The sequence below is a fragment of the Balaenoptera acutorostrata genome, chromosome 9 (assembly GCF_949987535.1).
Source record: "Balaenoptera acutorostrata chromosome 9, mBalAcu1.1, whole genome shotgun sequence".
Taxonomy (NCBI): domain Eukaryota; kingdom Metazoa; phylum Chordata; class Mammalia; order Artiodactyla; family Balaenopteridae; genus Balaenoptera; species Balaenoptera acutorostrata.
Genome location: NC_080072.1, coordinates 22880458 through 22903452, shown reverse-complemented (window position 1 = coordinate 22903452; position 22995 = coordinate 22880458). Strand labels below are relative to the sequence as shown.

General features: G+C 38.2%; 1 pseudogene; it reads left to right on the top strand.

The window, feature by feature from the left end:
- The window catches only part of LOC130708873 (suppressor of SWI4 1 homolog), a 59475-nt pseudogene extending 37606 nt beyond the window's left edge, over positions 1-21869 (top strand).
- The last annotated feature ends 1126 nt before the right edge of the window (positions 21870-22995 follow it).

Sequence of the window (22995 nt, the reverse complement as noted above, 5' to 3'; positions counted from 1 at the left end):
AGCCCACGCACCGCAACTAAGAGCCCATGTGCCTCAATGAAAGATCCAGCATGCCACAACTAAGACCTGATGCAGCCAAAACACTTAAAAAAAACAAGAAGACCTAAATAGACATTTCTCCATAGAAAATATACAGATGGCCAACAGGCACAAGAAAAGATACTTAACACTGCTAATTGTTAGAGAAATACATATTAAAACTACAGTGAGGTATTACCTCACACTGGTCAAAATGGCTGTCATCAAAAAGTACAAATAATATATGCTGGAGAAGTTGTGAAGAAAAAGGAACCCTCCTACATTGTTGGTGGGAATGTAAATTGGTGCAACCACTATGGAAAACAGTATGGAGGTTCCTTAAAAATCTAAATATAGAGTTACCATATGATCCAGCAATCCCACTCCTGGGCATAAATCTGGAAAAGATGAAAACTCTAATTTAAAATGATACATGTACTCCAATGTTCATAGCATCACTATTTACAACAGCCAAGACATAGAACAACCTAAGTGTCCACTGACAGATGACTGGATAAAAAAGATGTGGTGCATATACATGATGAACTATTACTCCGCCATAAAAAAGAGTGAAATATTGTCATTTGCAGCAACATGGATGGACCTAGAGAATATTATACTAAGTGAAATAACTCAGAGAGACAAATATTATATATCACTTATATGTGGACTCTAAAAAATAATACAAATGAATCTATTTACAAAACAGAAATAGACTCACACACATAGAAAGTAAAATTATGGTTACCAAAGGGGAAAGGGAGGGGGGAATAAATTAGGAATATGGATTAACAGATACACACTACTACACATAAAATAGATAAGCAAAGAGGATTTACTGTATAACGCAGGGAACAATATTCAATATCTTGTAATAACCTATAATGGAAAATAATCTGAAAAATATAACTGAATCACTTTGCTGCACACCTGAAACTAACACAACATTGTAAATCCACTACATTTGAATTAAAAAAAATGAGGTAGACAGAAAGAAGCAGGTTGAGAAGCCATTTGTCAGTAGAGAGAGACAATTTTAAAATAACTGTTTAGGTTCCTGACAGCTTACTGTTTGCTCTTCCCACCTGCCTTGAGACCTAGTTGATTATCTTTTATTTGGATTGTCTGAGTTTGCAGAATGTCTTTTCAACAACTTTCATTTTATACGGAAACTAGTTTAAATGAGTTTCTATACTTTGACACAAAATAACCTTGACTAAGATACTGAGGTAGGAAGAAGAGGAAGAAACTAATACCTGTTAAACACTTCATTTAACCCTAAAACAACCATGAAATATAGGCATTATTATCCACATTTTAGTGGCAAAGAAACTGAGATTGAGAACATGGAACTTGCTTAAGATCAAATTTTTATATATGATAGAAACATAAGTCTTTTGACACCATATTCCATTTTCATCACTACCTTACTATACAGAAAATATCCTTATACCACATAATGATGTGCTAAAATGAATAATTCAAGGTCATCTGGGGGAACTGAGAGTGGGCAAAGCTCACTGTATGTAGAAATGGTCTAATAAGGATATTATTATACAATAAAGAATATTTTATAATATGAGGTTTCTAATTAAAGAAAAATTCTAAAAATACAAATAAACTCACTTAACAAGTATATGAAGATAGTCTAGAAATTTAGAATGAAAAGTTCCTCGTCTCCACGTTGTTCCCAGCAAATTTTGCTTTGCTTACTTTTCCTGTGAGGAATATTAAAACTTGAAGATTTAACTATATATTTTGGCAACTTAAAAGTCCTTTACATTTTCTTTTCTTTCTTTTTTTAAAATTTATTTAATTTATTTATTTATTTTTGGCTGTGTTGGGTCTTCATTTCTGTGTGCAGTCTTTCTCTAGTTGCAGTGAGCGGGGGCTACTCTTTGTTGCGGTGCGCGGGCTTCTCATTGCAGTGGCTTCTCTCATTGTGGAGCATGGGCTGTAGGCACGCGGGCTTCAGTAGTTGCAGCACGTGGGCTCAGTAGTTGTGGCTCACGGGCTCTAGAGCACAGGCTCAGTAGTTGTGGCGCATGGGCTTAGTTGCTCTGCTGCATGTGAGATCTTCCCCGACCAGGGATCGAACCCACGTCCCTTGCACTGGCAGGTGGATTCTCAACCACTGCGCCACCAGAGAGGCCCTTCTTTTCTTTTTAAAAGATAAATAATTACAAAACGCTATCTAGTTTTTGTTTTTGTTTTGGGGTGTGTGTGTGTGTGTGTGTGTGTGTGTGTGTGTGTGTTTAAGTTAGAAGATATTTCTTTAAAACAAGCTGTTTTGCACTCTGGAATTGTAGGTTGATTCAAAATATTTACTGCCATGTAGTAGTAATGAACATTTTCCTGTGAGAACATATTGCTCATCCTCTAGAAGAGAGGTTTAAATATAATGCATACCACACACTGCTAGGGTGTTAGCATGATCAGGAGAGAACACAAGATCAAAAGTAAAACAGAGTCTAGTCTCAATCTTCATTCTACTACTCAATAACTGAATTTAGACAAAGAACCTGAGGTTCAGCTTTTATCTGTACAATACAGAAGAAATACAACCAGGAATTGTTCTTACATCACTGGATGTATGAATCGCCTAATAGATTATTCAGATAAAGTAGCTGCTATGCAATGCCTGCTAGATGACGTAATGGCTAAGCATCCAGGGCTTGCAGCCGGAATGACTGGATTCAAATCCTAGCCCTGCTACTGACTAAAATGGGAGACCTTGAGCAAGCTATGTAACCTTGCTGGCTATATAACCTTGACCTCCTGAAATGCAGGTAATCTTAAAACCAACATTCAGTGTTGTTTGGAAGATTAACTGATTACATCCATGAAGGGCATTTAAAATAATGCCTAGCACATAGTAAGTACTCGATAGATAAAGGCTATTTTTATTAGAACAGTGTATTTGTAATCTTTATTGCAAGTGAACTTAGACACATATCTGGTACCATACTGGAGCCTACAGATAGGATGGACTTCTATGTGACACAGTGACTCACTTAGCAGGAGTAGCGGAGTGAAGAGAGGGGAGGGATTTCAAAGGATCAAGACTGTGGTAGAACTAAGAGAATGCATAGGTCAGCCCTTGCAAACGGAAAGCAACAAGCAGAGGAAGAAGATCTTTGAGTAGAAGGAGATGCTAAGTATATTAAAAGCTGTTGTTGATGTTAACTTCTGCAAGGGTATGTGGAATCTCTAGCGATGGTATTCCTCAGATAATCACAAGAATGACCCCAGCCCTGATGCCCTGCTGCCCTTCTAGGACATCAAGAATCAAGTTTTAGGTGAGCAGACAGATCAACTTATCTCTAAATATCATCACCTCTACTTACCTTAAAAGCAAAAAGAGGAAACTACTTGGAAAATATTGAATGTGAAATACAGCCAAATTATAGAAAATTACTTAGTTTACATTTCTTTTAAAAGTTGGTCAAATTTCCAAAACATGGTGAGAAAATTATCTCAGCTTCTATGAGGTAGTGGGAAATAGATAATCGAGGAGATTCAGGCAGATAAAACAAAGAACAACAAATAACTGGGAAAAATATAATTTTTCATCATGAGGTGGGGTGATGTAGTAGAAAAAACAAATTGAAGAGAGATAGCTCAGGTTCAAAATTTTGGGTAACCTAACTCAAACTACCTCAGCTTTCTGATCTGCAGCTTCTTCACCTGCAAACTGTGGATTTAAGTACATATAAAATGTGGATTTAGGTATATCAGAGAGTAGATATACGGTTAAATGAATTAATATGTATAAAGTACTGAGCCTATTGCCTGAAACATAGGAGGTTTTAAATACACTAGTTTCTTTCATCCCTCTCAAAGGCATTAGACACTGAAATATTAAATGTAGGCAAAGAAAAATCTCATTAACTGAAAGAGGGAGAATACCAATCTCTCTCTGGTCTCAGGAGTCTATCTTCATGTCCCTGACTCGATACCATGAAGCAGCGCTGCGAGTCTGCATGGCTCGTGTCAGAATAAGATACAGTGGTGTCTGTGGTGCTTGGCTGTGATACATGTCTGCCAACTTGGATTGCCAAGGTCTCTGTCAGCCCTGGCGTGGCAGCTAAAAGAAGCCTTTTCTTCTCACCTGAGTTCTTTCAACACATTTGCTATGGAGAAAAATTCTCCCTTTCCACCACTTGACTAAAGGTTTCTTATTTGCCTTAACTCGTTACATAATGTTGGATAATCGCAAACCACATAAAAACATTTTGATGTACAGCCATATATATATGGTAATCTCACTGAGTGACATTTGCTCGGCAGCACTGCATTGCTGTTGATGAATAATACATGGTATTACATTTTATACATTGAGGAAGAGGAATTAGAAATAGGGAAAGAAAAAGCTCTATTCAGTTATTCCAATCATTGCTTGCTATGATGTGCTGCTGTCACACGTTTTAAAATGAATATACAAAATGTAGGAATTTTGTATTTCTTTCAGATTATTGTACAAAATGTAATCACAAAAATGCCAAGACAGACTGTAGGGTGTCTCTTGACACATGGATATAATGATGAGAATAGTTATTAGGCAGCACATCTGCTTATCCTCATACATGAATGGAAGACACGTAGCATTAAACGTCGTCACTTTTCATTGCAGTACCTATGGCAGCATCACTAACTGACCATGAAATACTTTCCGCTGAATCCAGAGGTAGAAAAATGCCATCTTAACACAGTGCCCAGGCAGTCCCTGCCAAATGTTGTTGGCAGAGTAAAACTTCTTTGCTATAACTGACCCACAAAGTCGGAGGCTGTGGAGGAGTGCAGGAGCCTGCAGCTCTGGCTGAGGTCAGACAGCAAGAGTCTGACCACACTTGAAATTTCTTCAGTGTCAAAATAGTATACAGACTTTTAAAATCCAGTGAGATAATATCCATATCTCCTCATTCTGTCATATTGTGATCAATTTCCCAATGGTTCTCCTGTGTCACCTAATTTACTTAACAACTTTATTGAGTGCCCATAATATTAGGTATGTCAATCAAACACCTGCTGTGCCAAACTCCCCTTCAAAACCTACAAATTAAGTTTATTTCTGCATTAAATGATTCATGGCAGTAGTTTCCTGTTTGGGATGCCATACTAAACTTCTCAAGATGCTGAGATCTTAATTTGTTGGTACATCTATGGAAATTTGTACCAGAGTAAATTACTGTGTGTTTAAATCAACTCTCACAATTGATTATTACATTAAATCATTGTCTAGAGTCTAGAAAGAGTTAAACATGCACATATGGGTAGAAGTTTGGAGGGGGGAGTTGGTAAGAGAAAGACAAAGACTGGTGTCAATAGTTGAGCAAGTGAAATCATTTTTGCCTTTGCTCTGAACATTTTGCAAATATATCCCTCTAGAAAAAGGCAAAACAAGACTTTGGGAACTTCAATCTTACATAATTTGGGGGACATCTCCAAGAAAAAGAACAAAAAATTACACATTCACAGTTAGGTATAGAGCTGTAGAAGGGGCACATGCAAGTAAAGAGACCTGAAACTTAAGCATCATTAACTTCATGGTAGATCTGGTAAACCAGAAACAAAAATAGATTCTAGTAAACTAGAAACAAAAATAGTAATTTGCACAAATATGTGCAATAGAGTGAGAGGTGGGACCTTTATAGTCATCCTGGGGATCTGACGACTGCCCCCAAGTTTGAGTAAATTATGGAGAGTGTTCCTACATTTTAACAAGTGTGGCTACAGACATCTCTGTTGATGTTTTGCTAATTGAAGAGGAGACCAAATTCACTTTACAGAAAATATCCATCTTCTACATATACACGAGTAAAACAGAAGAGTATTCCACAGAGACTTCCTTGAAGAGAATATGTGAAAGACAGGGTTTCTGTGCACTTCCCTCCCCTTCCAGTAAGCAAAGAGCTGTGTTTTACCTTGTCTCAAGCCAAGTGACTGGGGCAAATGGAAAACATTCATAGAGATAAGACGGGAGTGAGAGAGAGAAAGAGAGATTCTCCTGCAGGCTCAGTAGCTGAGACTGTCGTATGGAAAGGACTCTGGGTGTCGAGGTGAGAGTAACATGGGGGAAGAGACCAAGAAGTTTGAATGACGTCAGCCATATAGCGCATCACCATGTCAGAATGGTGCAGAGTGAAGGCTCCTGTGACTAGTCTCCTAAAATCCTTCAATGCACAACCGTAAAAGAGCCAACATTTGGATCTCTGACTCAGCAATCACCAGAGGAGTACAACCAGCATCAACCAAGTAAAAAGACTTTGTTAATTTCTTTCTCATTCTTTCTCTCCTCTCCCTTACCTCACAAAGTCTGTGGAGTGGAGAGGAACCATGCCAAAATCCTTCTTGCCCCTTGCTGGTTCCCCAACATTTGGTCAGTCTTGAACTGGGGTAGGGAGAAAATGCTTGAATTGTGTGAGAGGTGGGTTTTGATTTAGATTATACTAGATATTTTTATCCTGAAAATGACACTCTTCTAAAACCTAGATGTTATCAGAAAAGCAATCCATCTGTTAAAGATATCCAGGGAGAGGGAATGGAGATCTCACAGAGGATATTTGAAGGCCCTGGTGGTAGAAAAACAAAATTATTTTCTGACCGTATCCTACCAAGTTTAGTGTGTTTATTAAACCTGTCAGACATCCTTATTTACTTTTATTAAATGTTTTGCCACATAGCATTCAATTGTGTCCAATTTTCTTCTCCAGTGAAGCTATGTTCTATTGTTAGCCTGCTATGATGAAAAGTCATTATTTTAATACAGCCATATAAGAGCTACTATTTGAAGTAAAATACATGAACTTTTAGAGTGTTTTATTCACTAGGTGAAACAAATCCTCTAAAAAGCCCTCCACAAAGGCACTGAAGAATTACATTAAGAAATAATTAAATTTGCTGATGACACCAAGTTTTAATCCATTCCCTCACCCTGGCTGGTGCAAATTTTGTCATCTCACTGGAATTATATTGCTGTGCACCACCAGATGTTACAAGCACACCTTTGGGTAGTTTTATTATGCATAAAAGGTTGTGTAGAAAGGGGTTATATTAACAAAGACTGTTTCATGACAAAGATCCAAAAAATGTCATTTACTACTGTTTATTGCTCTTGTATATGAGTAGTGCTAAAGAAATATAGCCATTTGTTAGTTGATATATCTGACTCTTCATTGATTCAAGGAAACCCAGTTATTCAACACTGTGGTGTTCTATATTCTTCAAGGTTTAATTTTTTAAATGTAAAAAGCTACATAGAATTTATTTCAGTAGTAAACATTACCCTTCAGGGCCATGAATTCTGTGTGCACTTAAATATTCCAAGGTGAGATTTTTATCACTACCATTAAAAAATTTAACATAAACATAAAATTTTACCTTATGAGGTATTAGGATGATTATGAATATGAAGATGACGTTGACTTGCTCATAGCACTTTAGCTGATACTTTTATGAGCCCTTTATTGGTTAAAATTTCACTTGTGTATATTATGTCACTTTATCCTCATGACAATTTGATCTATAACTAGTTGGTCATAGATACCATAAACTTGAGATTCGACATTCAGAGAAGTTAGATAAATTTCTAAGACCATGTAAATTAGAACCAGAAAACAGTAGAGCCATTTCTAATTCTAAATCTCATGAGCTCCTAAAACTGAATCCCACGCTCACTCCCTTTCACCATCACAAATACACCTGCCCTTAAGGAACTTGCTCTAAACAAGGGATATTAAGCAAGAACATATTTATCCTCAAGGCCAGCCACTAACTAAAGGTTATTGAGATCTGTACAAAGAGAATATCTGGGTAACTACTGGTGATTCTTGGTAGTAGGGATGAGGAAAAGTTTAGTAGCATTTAAAATAAGCCTTGAAGGATATTTTAATTCCTTAAAAGTGGAGGATCAATTACTAACATTTTCCTGCCATAGAACAGTGAGGTGGAGGCTGAGCAACCCTGTTTTCCAAGTTGAGGATAAAAAATGAGAGTTGTGGGGTGCTTACGCAGCTGGAATTTGCAGGGCATACATTGTAAAAGAGAGAGCTGTGCAGAGGGAACACTTCAGAAGTCTGTGTGGTCATTCATTGTGGGTCCTTGGCCAAGAGCTAGGCTGCACACGTGCAAGGTGAGATTCCCTGAGGCCCAGCAGAAATTCCCTGCTGTGAGGCTGAAAGCTGAATGATACCAGAAGTTGTGCAGTGCTGGGATTGTAGGTTGTGTAGTTCTGAGAGACACTGGCCTTCCAGTCCAACCATAATGGAAAGACTGTGCTGAGCACCTTGTGTATACAATGTTAAGTCCCAGAAAGGTCACACCGCAGTGGTGAGGATGCCTTACTACAGTGAGGAACTTGTCTAAGGCCAAGTTCTGAATGGCAATACATCTACCCTAACAAAGAATATAACTAAGCCTGGAAGGACCAGAAAGACCTGTCAGCAATTTAACTGCCTGCTAAAAGTCAAAATACTTTTTAAAAGGTGGCATAAGTTAGGCTCCCTGCAATATATGACACAATGTAAAGATTATGTTTTTTTAAAAATTCATGGATAGCCAAAAATTATGAAAACATGACCCACTTCCAATTTTTTTAAAAAAGGTGATAAACACAAATGTTGGTATTAGCATACAAAGAGTTTAAAAGCAGTTATTATTAATACATTTTAAAACAAAGGAAAAAAGTAATTGGTGATAAAGAGTAAACAAATGGCAAATCTCAGAATAGTAATAGAAGCTATATAAAGAACCAAACAGAAATTCTAGAATTGCAAAATACAATATCGGAAAATAAATTACAGGATAAACTTATTAGAACCAGAGTCAGGAAATGAAAGGGACATTAGACTTGAGACATTCAGTAGAAATTATGCAATCTGAAGAATACAGGGGAAAATGTTGGAAAAATGAACTAACAAAACATTAACTCAGTGACTTGTAGTTAATCTCAAACAATGTAACCTAATGTAATTTAAGTTCCGGTAGGAGATGAGAGAGGGGATGGTCAATGAGAATATTTGAAATGTAATTGCCAAAACTTTCCTAAATTTATAAGAAACATCAATTTATATACCAAGACTTGTTGATTTCCAATCCCAAGAAGGTTAAATATAAAAAAAAAATGACATGGTACACCATACCTAAGTATGTTGAAAACTGAAAATAAAGAGAAAATCTTAAAAGCAGGCAGAGAAAAGGAAACATTAGATATAGAACAACAAGATTATGAAGGATTGATGACTTCTCATTGGAAACAAGGGAGGCAAAGGAAAACGGATCGACATCTTTCAAGTTCTGGATGTAAAACAGTGCTGAATGGTCAACCTAAAATTCTGCAAGTAATGAAAATATCCCTTAAGAAGACAGAAATAAAGGTATTTCAGATAATGACAGCTGAGAAAAACTGTCAGCAGCACACCTGAATTTCAGGAAATGAGGAACTTCTGAGATTGAAGAGAAATTACAGCAGATGGAAACTGAGATCTTCCAGAAGGAATGAAAAACAGAGGAAATGGTAAATATGTAGATAAATATAAAATACATTTTTCCTTTTAATTTTTCTAAAGATGACTAAAGCAAAACATATAACATTATATTGCCAGATTTCATAAGCAGATGTAAAATATACAAAAACAATAACACTAAGGATGGGAGATAAATGGAATTTTACTACTGTTTTGACATTTTACTTGCAATTTTATAATACTGAATCTAGGTAAACTTGGTTAAGATGCATATCATTACCCCTAGGAAAACTAATAAAATTATAATTTAAAGAAATATGGCTAAAAAGTCTATAAAGAAGATAGAATAATAACACGTATTTGATCAACTCCAAAGCTGTCAGGAAAGGAGAAGAAGAAAGCCAAAAGCAGATAGAATCACTAAAGAACACATTGCAAATAACTGAATTAAACCAAACTATATAATTAATGATATTAAATATAAATGCACTAAGCATTGTAATTAAAAAGCAGAGATGGTCAGGCTGGATAAAAAAGACCCAACTATTCTGTGGTATCAAGAGCAAGTATTTTACATACAAAGATAGAACTAGGCTGAATGTAAAAGGATGGAACTACACACTAGGAAAACACTAAGCATAAGAAATATGGTACGATTATATTAATATCAGACAAAGTTGACTTAAAATAAAAAAGATAAATAGGAACCACTCAGAATCATAAAATAGCTAATTCATCAAGAAGATATATAAATCCTAAATGTCTATGAATCTAATCACAGAACTATAAGACACATTAAGAAAACAGAACTAGATAGAAAAATAGACAAATGCACATTCATAGTTGCATAGTTAACACCCTATTTTCAGTATTGGGTAGACAACTGAGACAAAAATATCAATAGTGATATATAGATACAGAAGTAGTGATGGGATATACAGTGACATAGGAGAACTGAACATGCAATTACATAACTTGATTACATTTAATTTATAAAACATTAAACCTAATAATTGTAAAATGCATGCTCTTTTCAAGTGTACATGCAGTGTATACCAAGATGGACCATATACTGGGCCATAACATGAGTTAAAATATAGTGCAGAGGTATCTGGTCTGCCTGGACAATTCCATGCACACCACATTAGGCCACTATATAAATATATCAGGTTAATCAGACTGAATGAGCAAAAAGTGGCAAGTGTGCTGGATGTCTTGGTAAGGCATGTACAATCTTTAGGAAAGAAGATAAACTCTATGAAGATTCAAGAGCTTACCACATCAGTGAATTCTTCTAAATGCCCAGTGGTACGGAGCATGCTAGGATATCTCTTCCAAAGTAAAGGGGCACCTTTCACCTGCCTACAGAGTAGGGTCTAAATTCACAAGTAAGCAAAATGACCTGGCCAGTTGACATTAACTAGTTTATTCATTGGTCACCTCGGTGCTGGGATAGTGGGCACATGGGAGGAGGAGCCATGATGGCAAGAATGGACACTATACATAGGCTCAGTAACATGGGCTCCAAGGCTGAGTTGGCTATTGCTGCTGCCATATGTCCAAGTGCCATCGACCAAAACCTACACTGGGTTCCCAATATAGCACCATCTTTTAGGGATGGTCATTTAATTGCTTCAGAAAGGACAGTAATTCACCTTGAATGGAATCAACACATATTCTGGGATGGAGTTTTTCTTTCCTCCTTACGGGGTTTTACCCAGTACCATTCCCAAGGATTTACTGTTTGGTTCACATATGGGATTACACGTAAAACTGCATTATACTAAGGGATACCTTTTATAGCTACATTAGTTATCTATGGTGACATAAAAATGCACCCAAATTTAGTGGCTTAAAAAAATAAACATGTATTTATTACACAGTTTTTTTGAGTCAGGAGTCTGGGAGTTGCTTAGCTAGATGGTTATAGCAGCTAAGGTTGTACTCAACATGTCATCTGAGGCTTTAGTCATCTGAAGGATTAACTGCATGTGGAGATCTATTTCCACGATGTCTCACTCATGTACCTGGTCAGTAAGTACTGGTTTTTGTAGGGGTCCCAATTCCTTGTGACATGGAACCTGTTTAAGGTTGTCTGGACTTCTTTGGAAGCTGATAAGTGCTTCTGCCTGAGCAAATGATCTATTAGGGAGCAGGGTGGAAGGAGCATGCTATGTGGAATAGCTCTGGAAATCACATAGTATCATTTCCACAATATCCTATTGATTATATTGGTTAACTCCATTCAGTGTGACAGAAGACTACAGAAGAGGATGAATACATGGAAGTAAAAATCAACGGGTACCATCTTGGAGGTTGGTCTTCATAAGAACCAGGAATGGTGAGGCAGTGGGTACATGACTCTACTTTTCTTTGGGGGGGAGGGCGGAGAATTTTAATACATTTTCCATATTAAATGAAAGGACAAGACCATACTGTATATACAAACTTAAGACAATTTTATGATTCTAAGACAATTTAGAATCATAAAATGTGAGATAGACTAGTGAAATTCCAAGTTTGGATTAGGAAAATTTTACAGTAATATAGTAAAGTAGGTGCTTCCTTTTCTAAAACTAAAAAAAAAGAAAAGCTATTGCATAAATTACAGCATGTGGTCATGGGATTCACTGGTCTTATCACTTACAGTACTCCACAGAAGTACAGATCCACACTGATAGAGTGATGGAATGGTCTTTTGAAGGCAAAGATGAGGTTCCCACTTTGAGATGTTATGCTACAAGAATCATGTTCCATCCAACCAGGATGCAATGGCCTTATATGATGCTGTTTTCCCAAACAAGTAGAATACCTGGGTTCAGTAGCCAAAGTATAGTAGTAGTAGCCCTACTTGTCATCATTCTCAGTGACCTGTTCAGGGAATCTGTACTTCATGTTTCCATGAATCTAGCCTCTATGGGCCCAGACTCTCTTTGTTGCAATGACTTTTTCCTCTGAATTGCTCTGGTCAAAAAATCAATTCACTCTATGTATGGTTCTATTTCTAGTCTCTCAACTCCATTCAGTTGACCATGTGTTTATCCTTCCACCAATACCATCATATCCTGATAACTGTGGCTTATACAGTAAAACTTGAAATCAAGTAGTGTAAGTTGTAACTTTTTCTTCCCAAAGAAAAAAGGCTATTCTAGATCCTATGCATTTTTATGCACATTTTTAGAATCAACTTGTCATTTTCATGAGAAATCTATTTGGATTTTACTAGAATTGCATTGAATCTACGGATGAACTTGGAGAAAATGGACATCCAACTTAGCTTGGTTTCTGTGTGATATGGGTTCTGACACACTGATTTACACCTATGAGATTTATTGGTGAGTCCTCTTGAGAACAATTCTTCAGGGGCAGAGATGCAGGTCTGGGCAACAGAATAGGTTGACCCATGATACATCTCCTACAGAGGCCACAGTCAATTGCTTTGAGAGCTCTGGAACGGGACCATATATTTAGAATTTGCTTGTGATAGTCACCACATCATACTAAGTCCACATTGTTGCCAAACAGACACTGATGAAGTTGTCAGAAAAAATAAATACAAAAGAAAATATAAAACAAATTAAAGTTAATACTGAGCAGATATTTGTAACTACAAATATTTTTAAAACACTAGCTTCCACATTGGTAAGACAATAAGCTAGCTGACTGTGAAGGAATAAGCATTATTTAACCAGGTTTGTGAAGCATATCTTTCTCAAGCCTCTATTTCTTCTGCTTTTTTTTTTTTTCAGACATCAATTCTCCTTTTAGTAATTTAAGAATTGACTAGAGACAATTAAGTTTGCAGCTGTTTATAAGAACTTGCATCTTGATTTTCAATGTAAAAAACTTATGTCATTTTATTTTCTCAAATTCCAAGAGAATAAAACATACTGTTACCGTTCCAAACTGGATTAAAATGTGTCAAGTTCAAAGGTTTAGAAGGAATTTATTGAGGAGATGATCACATAGTGTGTTTTATGATTTGCTACAAATTCTGTGGTCACAACATATTAGGGCAAAGTGCTTACTGAGCATTATTAAAAGTTTGATATTGTCACTTTGCCCATTGTTATAGAATCTGGTAGATGGAATGGTAATTCCCCAGAGAGCAATCTATCCCAAGGACTGCATCACTGCTGATTTATTTCCGTTTAAGATGGTGTTGGTTGTACCCAGGGCCTGCTTATTTTCAATTATTGCTGTTGGAGGGAGACATCTTCTCTGCTCCCTGTAATTGGAAAATAACCTGTCACTTGACATATCCCATTCTTAAATTCTGAACTCAGAGATCATATCCTTCATGAAGCTGTCGCTTTATCTCTTTTCCTCCAGTCATTTTCTCTTCTGAATTCCAAAATATTTATTTGTAGATGACCTTATTCCCTACAAACTGATTGCAGGCATCATATGCTAGGAATGTTGTTTTCTAATTAGTATCCTCCACAGTGCCTAGGAAAATACCATACATGAGACATTTAGTGACTCAATGAATTAATCTTATCCAAGGTAGGTAAACAGAGATAATATATAAAAAAAGAAAAATAAATGTAAATTGGTTTATTAGAGTACAGTTTTATTCTATCTAAACAATATGTCAAAAATATTTTGGGTTAATATTTTTAAATTGAATTAAGGTATTAAAGTTGATTATAAATATGTGAAACAGGTGGCAGAGAATTTTGGTTACTAAAGACTGTAGAAGGAGAAATTCGTATTTTATGTAATAACAAATCCAGTATGTATTTCAATTCCAAAAACAGCATACAATGTGTATTTATCACAATATGTTCAGATGTACTCTAATCAAGTGAAGTAAATCGCTCGGTTAAAATACTTTCAGATATCTGAAATGCAACATCGGCCAATATCTTACAGGCAAAGATCTTGTCTACAGCCATTTTGTTAAATGCCTAAGAACTGTTAGGTCCTCTCCGATTAGAACACTTTTTCTGGAAGGCCAGACCTCTAGCAGTAGCTGTGCCCTCCACATTTGGAGCTTGGGGACCCTGACCCTCCTTCTTAGCCTCAGGTCTCACTGAATTCTGGAAACTATTCTGTCCACTTGCCCCTTCAGTCCTCAGCATAAAACTAATACAGGTTAGTCTCCTTTCAAAAAGTTCATTTCTATGGAAATCCAGGTCTCCTACTTCTGCCACCTACTTAACCTGCTTCTACACTAACCTGTCTATAGTGGCTCTTCTATCAGAGATCATTGTCAACCTCCTCAGATGTTAAATGAAGCCATGAATTTTTCCACTTTTTTGTCCACTTGGATTTGTTATTAGCCCTGCTCCTCTTTCATGAAACTATCTCCTTCCCTACTTCCCATGAATTTGTTTATCTTCCTTCTATCCTTTTCACCGATACCTCCACACACGTCACATCCTCTTGTTACTTTCTCCCCTCCCACTGCATAGCTCTGGCTATTTCCAAAGTCACATTTTCAAATACTATTTCAGCTTGAGTTATAACCTCATGGGAATGACTTTTAAATACTTACCATTACTAACTTTTAAACTTTGGCTTGCACTTTTGTCTGGTTGCTGGCTATCTATTTTTGATGCCATAAAAATCACCTCACCTACATCCTTAAGGCAAAATGATCTCACTGCAGCATCTCACAGCAGAAAACAAACTTCAGCCCTTTTCTGACTGCCTAAGTTTAACACAGTTTTGTGCAGATGTTGAAAAATTAAAAAACCAAGGGCCAAATCCAGCCTGCCACCTGTTTGTATACAGCATGTAAGCAAACAATTTGTTATACTTCAAACAGTTGAAAAAACTGAGGGGAGAATATTTCATGACGTGAAAATTTTATGAAATTAAAATTGTCTATAAACAGCACTTTAGTGGAATACATCCATGCTTATTTGTTTACATGTTGTCTATAGCTCCTTCTGTCCTATAATGACAGTAGTTGCAACAGACACAATATGGGCTGCAAAGCTTATTTATATCTGGCCCTTTTGAGAAAAAGTCTGCAGACTCCTGGTTTAATGCATGAAGCCTGAGTTTAAGAGTAGACGGACAGAGCTACATATAAATCTTAGATAATCTTTTCACTAAATGAAATCTCAGAGAAAGTTACTTAGCACTAATGAGCCTTTGTTTTCTTATCTGTAAATCAGAAGTACCAACAGTCACTTCCTTCTATAAGGCTTATTTCATCTCAAGCCTGAGACTATTACCATAAACTTTTAATTATTTTCTCAGTTTCTGCTTCCTAATAGATGTGGTGAAGCAATGGCAGACAAAATATATTTTAATATGGTATCATCTCAGAAATATTTCATAATACCTCTGTTGTTCAAGCCTGCTTCAGATTCAAGTGAAACAATCGAACCTTGAATTAATTTAACCAAGTAAACATATTAAACAATTGTATTTAATTTTAGAATTTGCTTCTTCTTTTTATACACATAGTATATATAAGCATATATGGTATATAATATCCATATAAAGTGTATTACACATATGGTGTTATAAAAATGGCTCCTTTAAAGTGATGTTGGAAAAACTGCCTTACCATCTTATAGTACTTACAAAAATAGAATCCAGTTATATTTAAAGGCCTAAGTGCAAAAGTTACAACTCCATGACAATAGAAAAATGTAGGAAAACCTCTATGACCTCCAGTCTCGTAATTTATGAAACAATTTTATTCTAACTCTCTACAACATCAGGTCATTGGCAACACAGAAGCCCCTTTTTGTTCCCTCCAACAGTTTTTAGGGCAGGGTAATTTTGTTTTCCCAGAAGTTGTTTTAGATGCAACACTTTTTATGACAAGCCATAAGTACCCAATTATCTAAGATGAAGATATTTTAATTAATCCTCTATTTAGAAAAACTTTGCACTCCCTTAAACTTCAAAGTATCTTTTGTTAGTTTTTCTACCTTCCTCATCCCCTTGACTATCTGTGCTGGGCTACACCCTGCAGGCCTGCAAGCCCTGTAGCTGCCCAGCCTCAAGACAGAAGAAAGAGCCGAGAGACAGCGACAGAGACATCAACAGCTTATTGGACATGGGATATTACATATGCAAACCCAAGGTCCTGGAGCGACAGCCCACCGTGGGCAGCAGAGGACAGGCAGGACACAGTAGCAATCTTTGCTACTTGGGGGAGAAGGAGGCTATCATTTATAGGGGGAATTGATTTCAGGTTGGCTCATCAGTTACCAGGGAAACAAGCAGCTGGGCCAAGCAGGTAGGTGGTTACTAATTAAGCCCCATAATTAAGAGGAGTCATGTGAGTGAAGCAGGGACTGGTTGGGCAGGGAATGTACAGAGAGCAACAGAACCGCCATCTCAAGAGGCATATATATTGATATCTCTCTATACACGCTGATCTCTCTAAATTATATATATGCACATAGTATACATAAATATACCTATAAATAATAGATGCATATATTGGACACATATTATGGATTCCTTATAGTAGCAAGAAGCAATCAGTTAGATTTATAAATCACAACATGGATAGATCCTAAAACAACATTTTTTGAATTAAAAAAAAGGACACCTCTCTCTCTATATCAATCTATCTATCTGTCTATCTATCTATACATATCACTCAGTATATACGAGTTGATAACTTGATAACTCACTCTCTTGGTCCTCAAAGTTTACAGTCAAATAGGGGAAATGGGAGTAAAAAACCAAAGCAAAATTAATGTATGGATGTATATCTATCATACACAGTATATATGAGGATAGCAATAGGTTCATATTTGTAGGTACTATGGATCACAACCAAAGGGAAGTTTTAAGTACTTTCTGAAAGAGCTACAGATCATAAGACAAACTTCTGCCATGCTGTTATGGTAGAAATTAACATAAATATGGAGGTTACATAGTTCACATCAAGTACCTAACTTGTATAGCTTAAGGTTAGTGCTAAGTGTTCCCCTATCATTTTATCAGTATAAATTCTAACAAGGACTATGGTGTTCATGCATTCAAAGGATACAGAATTATTCTTTGGAAAATTTGGCTATGGTAATGAGATTGCAGGAAAAAAATATTTAACCTTTAAATTGACTTAGGTATTTATTTATAGGTTACTTAGGTTTTCTTTTTATTACTGTGCTTACCTTTTTCCCTTTAATTTCATTTTAAGAAATGACCACTCTGCCCCTCCCCCAAGGCGATTTCCACCTGTGCCCGTTTTAATTAAATCTATTATTGACTCAACTTGCACTTGTGTTATATAATTTCTCTTGTGTAATTGGAAATTGTGTTTTATTCAATAATTCTCAAAGGGATGATTCAGAGATGCTGGCTTTACTGAAATGTGTGTGGAGGAGTGTTTCATGTAAAGCAGAGCAATCTTTTTATTTCAGGCTCCTTTCATTATATTAAGTTCCAGGAGCTGTTATTTAAACGAAGTTGAAAGAGAACCTATTTACTGGCTGGCAATCATAGACTGAGCATTTGGAGTTCTTGTGGTTTGATCTCACTGTGTATTATTTGAATAGAACGCATCAAGTGAAATATGGGGAAGTGCAAGATAAATAACTGGCAAACATAAAGGTAAAATACAAAGATGCTGTCTGCATATTTTTCCTTTGCATCATGATCCTGATATATTACAAAAGTATTCAAGAATGTGTTCAAAGTATTCAGTAGTTTACAAATAATTTAGTGAGTCAGAATTAAAGAAATGTTCCCCTCCAAAGTACTCTTGCTGCTTCATAAGGGAAAATTTCAATGCTGATAAATATAGAACTTTTAATAATAAAGTGTTGTTTCAACTATATATCTTTGGATTATGTGCATTTTCTTGATGAATGTAACCAATACTTTTCTGTGCATTATGAAGCAAAGAGTGGGGGTGGGTAATAGTATTAAAATCCCTTTACGTTTTACAAAGTTCTATTATATACATTTATCAATAATCTTATGTGGGTGTCTGGGTGGGTATTATTACTCTTCTGACTCCAGTTAAAATTTCTTGCATACATTACACTGCCATTCTTTTGCTTTTTGAAAATATAACCAAATAAATTTGAAATTATTGGAGTTATCAGTCTGTAAATATAGGCCCATGTGAACCTCTAATTTGTGATTAAATATATTTCAAAGGGAAAACTGAACAAATTATGCTACTCAGCAGCCAAATCTGTTTATTGAAAAAATGGGTTATATTGAATGCTCAGGTGAACATTTCTGATATTAACACAGTTGCTGCTTATACAAGGTCTATCAGAGAAGGAAAATAACTCTTTTCATATTCTAAGATGTTGGGTGGGAAGATCAGTGGTCATATAGGTGTTCCCACAAAGAAACTTCCTGGATAAAGAATATGAAAGGCAAGAGAAGAGATATTATGTTAGTGGGTTCTTTAAAGTTAGTGTATAAGAGCTGGAATACATTCTCCTTCAGAAATCAAACTAAAGTTTTCCAAGAGAGTGTGACAAGAACGCCACTTTCTTAGGGCATTTAAAGAGGTCAAAGAGGCAAGATGATATTGCTAGAGATGGGGAGGGGTGAGAGACAGTGGACTTGTGTCTGGGGACATCTTACCGAGTAGGCGCTTTGGAGTCAGGTTGACCTAGGTTTAAATCCTGGACCCATTACTTTTCAGTGATGTGAATATAATAGCAAGATCAAACCAAGATCAAACCCATTACTTTTCAGTGATGTGAATATAATAGCAAGATCAAACCAAGATCAAACCAAACATAAAATTCCAAGTTGATAGGCCAGAGCAATATGAAGTTTGCAAAGGAAATATTTGAAAACAAGTGCATGATCCTAGAAAGCCCCCCAAGGACATAAAAACATTGAAAGAGAGGCCTGAGGGTGCCTGTGGCCAACCTCAGTTCTAATGAGAAGGGCTTCCATGGGATCCCGTGTAGGGCCCGGTGTTTTCTATAATTGTAGGGGAGTAACACGAACTCTTTTGAGGAATATAAAGGCTATAGCTCTCATATCAGCTTGAGCCAACAAAGTGGGGACAGGAAGGAGGGAGGGGGCAAAAGGAGAGAGTGGGGGGCGGGTAGAGACATAGCCACTTGTATGTTGAGCCACAGAAACACTTAGTGATGCCAGAACAAGGAGGTGGAAATGGTTCACCAGTACCAGGTGTCTGTGATTTGAACAAAGAGCCAGTCTGAAGTTGTAACCAAGCAGGACCCTGCAGGGCCTTCGCCGGACAGACTCCCCACCCCCTTGGCCTCTGCCCGCCTCTTCTTTGTAGAAAAACTTAGCCTCCTAGGCCTTCCCGAAGTTCCAAAGCATGAATTTAATGAGAAGGAAGAAAATGCAGAAACAAAGGAAAACAGTCAAGGAAGGCAAAATAATAATAGTTTAGTCATAAAACAAAGTCAAGGACCTTTAGTTCCTTCTCAAAGACCATAGATAATATTCTGAGCCACATGCTTTAAGCCGTTTTGCTGATACTGAAATCCCCACCAGGTGAAAGAAGTTACCTGTATGCTGCCCACAAGCAGGTAGATCCCAAACCGGTTAGAACCAGCACATTGACAATGTTGACTCCCAGTTACCTCATCACCAACCAGTAAGAAGAATGTCCAGGGGCTGATCACACAACCCCCAACCCCCAACCCCTCCCTCACCCTGTCTTTAAGAACCTTTCCCTGAAGACCATCAGGGAATTTGGGCCTTTTAAGCACTAGCTGCCTGGACTCTTTGCTTGATGCTCTGCAATAAACACCGCAACTTTCTTTCCTCACAACCTGGTGTCAGTACATTGGCTTTACTCCGGGCAGGTGAGCAGAACCGAGTTTAGTTCAGTAACAAAGCCATTTTAAACACTGATCAAAAGAACCCCTAAAAAACAAAACAAAACAAAACAGCTGGAGGAGTAATGGAACCCCCCCGCCCCCAGCTGTGTAGAGCATAATGGGGATGGGTGGATCCTGAATAACATGCAAAGGTGATCAGAGAGGAAAACATGTGCTCTGAACATCTGTCAGGGTAAACGGATTTCAAGCCTCCCGACAGCAATGCCTAATTTAACAAGAACTATATTTTACTCTTATCCGTTCTCCCCAACATAGCCCATCTTGTACCTCTGTCGGGAACCAGAAACCTCAGTTTTCTCGTATTTTGAAAGCCCTATGTGTATATAGCACAGTGGATTACCGGTTACTCTTCACAGCGGTGCAGGAGGTGAGCAGAGCGTGCCGGAAGCGGCAGGCAGAGGCAACGTCGTGGAAGAGACCACGGGACGCGGCGGTCAAGGCGGTCGCTGGACCCGAAGAGCACGCGCATGCGCCTGGGGGCGCGCAGCTCGGCCTCGCGAGGCCTACGCTGCGCAGCCGCACTTCTTCGTATTTAGCAGAGCCTCGGGAAGGCGCCAGCCTACAGCTGCTCCGGCTGTCTGCACGGACTCGTGGAGCCGTTCACAGCCACCGCCTGCCTGCGGGGACGAAAGAAAAACTCTTTGCAGGATTCTGTGGTACTGGCTGGGTCCTGCCGGGTCACATATTTACTGGTCTTGAGCAAAATGGAGACCAGTATTTACATTAAGCTGATGCACCTCCCTGGAGGCCCCGCCTTGATCTTCCAGACAAACACGTACACGCTGGTGCATGCCGTGGTTTCCTCGCTGTGCTGGTACCCGTGTGCTTGAGTGGCAGTTTGCCCATCCTTCCCTTCTGGTGCTGAGCAGCCTTGGCCCCCATGATGTGCACGTGAAGCTCATGGCCACCGTGTTCCAGAACCTGTTTTCCCATCAATGTGCACAAGGCGAACGTGAACGCCACCAAGCGCCGTATTCTCATGAACTACGGTCCCTACTCCCAGGAGCTGGAATCCCGCTATTATAGCATGAAAGTTGTTGTGGAGGCATGTTGTGGAATGATGAAGCTTCTCCAGGAGATGAGCTCCCTGCAGGACATGGGTGAGTTCTGGCCGTGGGCTCGCGCCTTTGAGGCAGAGCGGGATTGTGGCACAGTGTTACAGAGCTGCCCCAGGCGGTTGCCCGGCGCTACCAGTACTGGGCCTCGCATAACCTGCAGCTCATCAGGACCCAGGAGGGTGTTGGGGAGGGGAACATGCTGTCCTACAGTTTCCTGCACAAGACTTTGGAGGAACTGCAGGCCACCCTCGTAGCCAAGAAGGAGAAGCTGCAGCTCAAGGCCCAGAGGGAGGACAGGCAGGCCCAGAACTTACAGAACAAGTAGGAGCAGTGAGAGACCCGTTAGAAGAAGATCCTGGGGGGCATGAAGAGGGCACAGGCAGAGGCTAGTGGAGACTGTGATGCTGAGGACCCCGGGGGAACCCCTGGAAGCGGAGGGAGCCAGCCAGCAGGAGGAGGGGGAAGGTGAAACCCAGTATTCCCGTCAGGTGGTGGGCAAGGAGCCTGACACCGGTCCCGAAGGTGCACAGACAGCCCGCCAGGCTCTCAGGCTATAAGTAATCGTGAAGGAGCTGAGGGCAGACCGAGGCAGGGGCCTACGTGGTGACTGGAGGCTTCCAAAGACCGCTACTAAGAGCATGTTTACACTTTTGTGAGTTGTTTTTTTTTTTAAATTGGTGTCTTTTTATCTCAGTTTGGTGATGATGTACTTTCCAGTGGGAGGTAAAATGACAGATATATAGGCAAAGTTAACTTTTCTACAAACTCTAATCCCACGGCTCCAAAAGTTTGATTAGTTTCAAAATGATTTCAGAAAAACCTTATTATACACTTAGACATTGTTCGGTTGGCTGTTGTCTCCCATTCTCCTCTTTAAACAAGGTTCTTAAGGATGGGTGGAGGACAGTGGGAGGAGAAAGGTGGAAAGGACGCCACGGCCAGGTGTAACCCGTTTGGAGGCACACAGAGGTCAATCCTGGGTCCTAATGGCCCACTCTTTTCCCAGTAAATTCTCCTGGGCCAAATAAAAAAGACAACTTCCTAGGAGATTCTGTCTAACCATGGAATAACACTGTGGGTATTTAAGTTATCAACCCTCACTAAATGGCTCCTGAAGGCAACTGGATTGAAAAAGTTTTAACTCTTGTAGCCCAAACGAGGATCTATGTCAAACAGCAGCTTGTTTCTTGTTCCCATAGCATTTAATGGCATTGAGTTTTTGGATCATATGTAGTATTTTATGGAAGGGTTTTACTGTTGTTACAAAGTAAATATGAAATATAATAGAAAACTCAGGTTGCAAACAGTTAAACTGTGTAATAAGGCAATTTATAGGGAAGGAGATAAATAGCTATGGGAAGACTGGGTCTGTAAAACATTTCTAGGACGCCATGATTAACTGTTAGTAGGGATAAATTCCTTTTCTCTTAAGAGAGTAGTATTATGTGTAGAGGTCTTAAAATATCTGTGAGACTCCCTAAGGGAGAGAGATTATATTAAGTTTAATGGTGAAACAGAAAAATAGTAGTAAATCAGTAATGAATTTACATAGAAAGGTATTGAATTTATTTTCCATTTAATTTTCATGCAACTACTTGTGTGATCTGTGAACATGTTATCCATTTGAAATGGAAAGTGCCTTTTTTTGTTTTGTTTTGATTTTTTTAATGAGCATTAAGAGAT